Here is a 6,505-nt window from a genome sequence, read left to right as displayed (position 1 = left end):
CCGGAAAAGCCCCATTCGGCATTTTCACATCACAGTAGAATGCAATGGTGGGGGCACATGTGAGAGGGAGAGAGCACATCTTTTTCTATTTTTTTAAAAAATTATTTATTTATTTGAAAGACACAGAGAAAGAGAGAGAGAGAGAGAGAGAGAGGGAGGGAGAGGAAGAGAGAGAGATGCATCTTCCATCTGCTGGTTCACTTCCCAGATGCCTGCAATGGCTAGGGCTGGTCCAGGCTGAAGACAGCAGCTTGGAACTCCCTCTGGGTCTCCCACAACAGTAGCAGAGGGCTAAGTACTTGGGCTATCTTCCTCTGCTTTCCCAAGAGTATTAGCAGGGATCTGGAAAGGAAGCCACGTTTCTAGGACTCAGACTAGTGCTTGGATAAGGGATGCCTGCATCACAGCTTAACATACTGCAGCACAATTGTTAGGCCCAGAGCAAATCTTAAAATTGGGGGACAAAAAGACGGAGGGGGACTCTTGCTCTGGCTTTTATAACAACCCCGTCATGAGAACTAACCAGGGGCTCAACGTATCTTACCCCTCCTAGGACTGTACCCCAGATGCCCAAGAACCTCTCATTAGGCCCCATCTCTTAAATATTACACAACACCTCCCATACCACTACCCATGCTCCCAACAGGTGAACCCTGGAGGACGAACCACATCCAAAGCATTCCTGGTCCCATGAAAAGAGTGGTACAGAGAGGGAGGCACAGACTATTACAAAACTATTTTAGAAACCACAAGGCAGGGACAATAACTGCCAATTTTTTTTTCATCTTTAATTTGGGAATCTGTATATCTTCCAAGAAAATACTAACCCTGCAATTTATGATCCATTTATGACTCACTCACACTTAATTTATCAAAGCCATATTTCTTCTGCTAATTGTTAGATAACAGACAGGCTATAGGCCTCTTTGTTAAGCCACTATAAATGGTAAGTTCTTTGAAAGTGAAGAAACCAGACTTTACCCAAACTTACTAGTTAGTATTTGCTTTTGAGTTTCACTCTGAGTATCTCAGAGCTTGTAGGATTTTAAACATGAAACAACCCGCTCTCCTGTCTAATTATCAGGCTAAGCTTTAGCTGATGAGGTATATTTTATTTATTAGACACTTATGTCATCAAAGGCTTGAAGCAACTCTATATTGGGCAAGACCTGGCTGCTTTCCAGTTTATAGTGTGCCATCCGACCACACCAGAGCTGCAAGGCCAGCAGTTACCTAAGTCACCTAACCTGACACAATAAAAACGGATTAGCATCTAAAACAAATGGATTTACAATGAGGTCATTGGGAAGATGGCCACCCACTGTTCCCTTTTCTCCACCTTTGTCAGAGAAAAGGCCAAATAAGTCTGGTCATTTCCCATCATTTCTCCCCTAACCACAGAAGTATTTGGTGAATGAAAAACCTACATGCTTTTTCCAGTGTTTTTTTATCTTCTGCCATTCTCCTAGGTCCTGCAATAGGTCATTTAAATAAATGTTTGCTGGGCAGTGGGAGCGGGGCCAGACCCTCTTGCAAGCTTAGGATCTCTCAGACTTCTGAATGTCAGCGACTGAAAATGCCGATAGACGATGAAACGTCTGAGGAAGACTCGGATTCAGTTTCCTCAAACAGTGAAAGAACCTATATTTTCAAATAAAAGAGTATAACAGTTTGTACACTATGGAAGATTTTGATTTGGTAAAAACGATACAGCGAACATCTTCTGTGGAATCTGATAACAAAAATTCTCCCCATTCTCTTGGACTTAACATAAACTCTAATAGGGAAGACCGGGCCCTCTGTCATCCAAGGCACAGTTGAAGTCCTAACCTCTTTCATGCAAGAGCTGCGAAACAGTGGGAAGACAGATTCGGAGCTTTGGAAAAACTGTGAGGCCAGGTGGTCACAGCTATTCAGTTTGGTGGAAAAGCAATGCCAAGAACAGATTGTTGCCCAGCAGGAACAGTTCCACAACCAAATTCAACGTATACAGGAAGAGATAAAAAATTTAGTCAAACTGCAGACCAGTAATGCTTCCTGGGTTTCCTGTGAGAAAAGTTCTTCCAGCAAACAGGCATCTTCAGAAAGTCAAATGGGTTTTTTTTTCTGAAAGCAGTGAAAGAAATGAATGTGTTGTCAGCTACCCTAAGTCAAAAGAACCTGAGATGCAGCACGAGACGTCCACATCACAACCAGACTGCAACGTGGATAGCAGCTCAGTGAGCAGTGGCTATGGTACCTTCTGTGTGTCAGAATTAAATACTGACAAGTCCAAGGACACCCAGGAGTTCATGGAGCACCCAGATGTTTCTAAAGGACAATATGGGGCACCAGTGGTGCAGACAGATTCGCTTGTGGGTGGCATGAAAAACAAGAAATGTTACATACAGACCACCAAAGAGTTTTGTGACTCTTTAAAGGAAGAGTGTTCCATTTTTCCTGGTGAATTTGAACATAATTTTCTTGAGGAAAATAAGATTTCTGAAGTATACAGTGGGAAAACAAACAGTAAATCTGTAACTTCATGGGCACAAAAGCTGAAGCAGAACCAACCAAAGAGGGCACATGTAGAAGAAGGCTGTTCAAGATCTAAGCGAGGAAGTGAACACAGCAAGAAGTTACCAGTTGAGAAATCTGATTTTGCTGCTGTCCCACATCCTTGTGCTTTTTACCTCAATAAACCGGATGAAAGCCCGACTGCTTGGGTGTCTGACTCAGGAACAGGACTGACATACTGGAAGCTGGAGGAGAAGGACTTGTATCACTCTTTGCCTGACACTTTAGAGAAGACGTTTGTCCCCACCCCGTCCATGGATCTGTCACCTAGACAGGTACTGACTTTGGATTCAGCACTACCCATGAAGCCGATTCCGCAGGTTTCGGGAGTGCAACCACAGGACTTTCTGAATGCCCTCGATGACAGAATATCCTTTTCCCCAGATTCTGTCCTAGAACCTAGCGTGTCTAGTCACTCTGACATAGACTCATTTTCACAAGCAAGTAACATTGCTCCTGGATTCCCAAAATATCCTTCAAAGACCAAAGCTTCACCAGTGGACTCTTGGAAGAATCATGCATTCCAAAACGAAAGTAGGAGCAGTTCCACGTTTCCCTCGGTGTACACTGTTGCTAGTAATGACCTCTCGGTCAACACTGTAGACGAAGAAAACACTGTCTTGGTAGCTTCGGCCTCTGTCAGTCAGTCCCAGCTTCCAGGTACAGCCAACAGTGTCCCAGAATGCATTTCATTGACTTCCTTGGACGATCCTGTGATATTGTCTAACAGGATCAGGCAGACCCTGAAAGAGAAGCATGCGCGGCATGTGGCAGATCTTCGGGCTTATTACGAATCAGAAATTGCTAGTCTGAAACAGAAGCTGGAGGCAAAGGAGATTTCTGCAGTTGAAGACTGGAAGAAAACCAATCAGATTCTTGTAGACAGATGTAGCCAATTAGATAATGCTTTGAATGAAGCTACTTGTCGTGTGAGAACACTTGAAAATAAGAATAACTTACTGGAAATAGAGGTGAATGATTTGAGGGAACGCTTCAGTGCAGCCAGCAGTGCTTCCAAAATTTTGCAGGAACGAATTGAGGAGATGAGAACAAGTAATAAAGAAAAAGACAACACCATCATGCGGCTCAAGTCTAGACTGCAAGATCTAGAAGAAGCGTTTGAGAACGCCTACAAACTCTCAGATGATAAAGAAGCTAGGCTGAAACAAGAAAACAAAATGTTTCAAGATCTTTTAGGAGAGTATGAATCCCTTGGAAAAGAGCACAGTCGAGTAAAGGATACATTAAATACAGCTGAGAACAAATTGCTTGACGCACATACTCAGATTTCTGATTTGAAAAGAACAATTTCAAAACTTGAAGCTCAGGTCAAGCAAGTCGAGCATGAAAATATGTTGAGTCTTCGCCATCATGCCAAAGCTCATGTGCGACCCCCCCGTGCCAACACAGTAGCAACTGCAGACGTCAGCAGGCGGAAGTGGCTGATACCAGGTGCAGAGTACTCTATCTTCACTGGGCAGCCTCTGGACAGCCAGAGCCAAGTGGACGGCCAGCTGGAGGAAACCTGTGTTCCTGGGTACTGTTCTCCTCCAGAAAAGGATTCCTCTCCTGGAAGTTCACCAACAAGCTTAAAAAAACAGAGAGAGACATCAGACACAGCAGTCATGAAAGCCCTAAAAGAACTTGATGAAGAGAAGATATTTAAGAACTGGGGGACACAAACAGAGAAAGAGGGCACCTCAAATATGAATCCCCGGCACACAGAAACTTCAGTCAGTCGCTCCCCAGAGAAATGTGCCCAGCAGAGACAGAGGAGACTCAACTCCGCCTCACAGAGATCTTCGTCTTTGCCGCCTTCAAACCGCAAGCCAAGCACCCCAACAAAAAGAGAGATTATGTTAACACCAGTGACTGTGGCTTATAGTCCAAAGCGATCCCCTAAAGAAAATTTGTCCCCAGGATTTAGTCATCTACTTAGCAAAAATGAAAGCAGTCCAACTCGATTTGATATACTTTTGGATGATTTAGATACTGTTCCTGTGTCTACATTACAACGAACCAATGCAAGAAAACAACTCCAGTTTCTTCCTCTAGATGACCCTGAAGAAAAAAAATATTCAGAAAAAGCCGCAGACAACCTTGTTAATCATAGCTCTTGCCCCGAACCATTGCCAAATGGAATGAAGAAAGCCCCTGCGAGACCAGCCTGGGAGAAGTGTAAACTAGCTGGCCAGGAACAGCGTGAGCTGGTTCCCGTGACACCGCAGGGTACTGACTTTGAATATACTGCAAAAATTAGAACCCTCGCTGAAACGGAACGCTTCTTTGATGAACTAACAAAAGAAAAGGACCAGATTGAGGCAGCACTAAGCCGAATGCCTTCTCCTGGAGGACGAGTCACTTTACAGACAAGGTTAAATCAGGAAGCCTTGGAAGATCGTTTGGAAAGGATTAATCGAGAACTGGGCTCAGTTCGCATGACACTAAAGAAGTTTCACGTTTTGCGCACCTCTGCAAATCTTTGAGATTTGTAGCCATTAAATTTTGAGACCTTTTGTTTGCACTAATGTATAAGTATGCACTCAGAAAAGGCAAACTATTTTGTACTGTTTATAAGCCTTCAAACAGTAGTTTTACAATCATGCTATTCTTACACTTGCTATTTTGTACTTCAAATGGCCACATATTTTCAAGATATTTTTGTTATGCTCAGGAATCTCTTGTATATTTTACTATTTAAAAAGTGTTATTTAAAAAAAAAAAAAAAATAAATGTTTGCTGCTTGAATCTGTTTGTCCTGGTGGCAGTGGTCAATGTACCTGTTTGATCTAATTTTATATGCGTGTTGTATCACCCATTGTGCATTTGCAGTCCTATTAAATAAGTGTTCCATCTTTTCACAATACTCAGTAAGCATTTTACTTATAATGTACATGAGTATGTATGTGTATATTTAAAAAAATTTATGTTCTTTGAGAATAAAAAGTACCTACAACTGTAACTACCTGTGGTTATGCCTATTTTCTAATGTACATGCTGCAATGCAAAAAACCAAAACTTTGAGTTTAATAATTGGCTTTATTATTTTAAAATCAAATAGCTTCAAATTTTAACATTTATTGGCAGTACTTTGGCTACAGATCCAAGTTACTTACACAGAAGCATTGCCAACACTTCTTAAATGGCCCTGGATTTGATGACTTCATGATACAAGTTTGCACTCAGGATTTTTTGAAGTGATTTTTATAAATTAAGTTTCACTGATGTGGAAAGCCCTATTTTGATTTAGGCAAAGTTTCATTTACTCTTTAATACCAGGGATTATTTGGAGCCCATATTCTTAGCTCAAATCCTAAACTAGCCATTAAAAATTCTTAATAGAATCCTTTTGTTTTTGATAGCACCAAATAGATAGATCTGTAGGGAAGACATGCCATCATCCAATGTCACTTCCATTACTGAGAATGCAAGGACTATGAACAAACCTAGTAGATTGCATTAGTAATCTCAGGGCTTATTTTTCTGTCTTCAATACATTACAGGTAGTGTTTGTTCTTCAGTAACTGCCTTTAGATTTGAATACAGTCTAATTAAGAAGTATTATGAGCAAGAGTCTTATCTGGGAATAATTATTACCAAATATAAACACATACACCTCTATGCACACACATTACTGAAAGGATAAAGTTAAGTAAGGTGCATAACAAAAGATCATGCTCAACTAGACCAATATTTTCAACCAAGATCTTTTATTTTTTTTTAAGATTTATTTATTTCTTTGAAAGTCAGAGATACACACAGAGAGAGAAGAAGAGGCAGAGAGAGAGAGCAAGGTCTTCCATCCATAGTATTCCATCATTCCCCAGTTGGCCGCAATGGCCGAAGCTGTGCTAATCCAAAGCCAGGAGCTTCCTCTGGGTCCCCTACATGGATGCAGGGGCCCAACCACTTGGGCCATCCTCTACAATTTTCCCAGGCCATATCAAAG

General features: G+C 41.7%; 1 pseudogene across 1 annotated transcript; it reads left to right on the top strand.

Moving 5' to 3' along the window:
* Positions 1-1,537: 1,537 nt before the first annotated feature.
* Positions 1,538-5,289, top strand: LOC149123499 (M-phase phosphoprotein 9 pseudogene; annotated as a pseudogene). Its single transcript, XR_016216150.1, has one exon. The product of XR_016216150.1 is annotated as an M-phase phosphoprotein 9 pseudogene (transcript).
* Positions 5,290-6,505: the final 1,216 nt, after the last annotated feature.

This window comes from Oryctolagus cuniculus, chromosome 11, assembly GCF_051225735.1.
Source record: "Oryctolagus cuniculus isolate XC-2025 breed Fujian yellow rabbit chromosome 11, ASM5122573v1, whole genome shotgun sequence".
In the NCBI taxonomy this organism is placed as follows: Eukaryota; Metazoa; Chordata; class Mammalia; order Lagomorpha; family Leporidae; genus Oryctolagus; species Oryctolagus cuniculus.
Note: the sequence above shows the minus strand (reverse complement) of the source record. Positions and strands in the feature narration are given on the sequence as shown.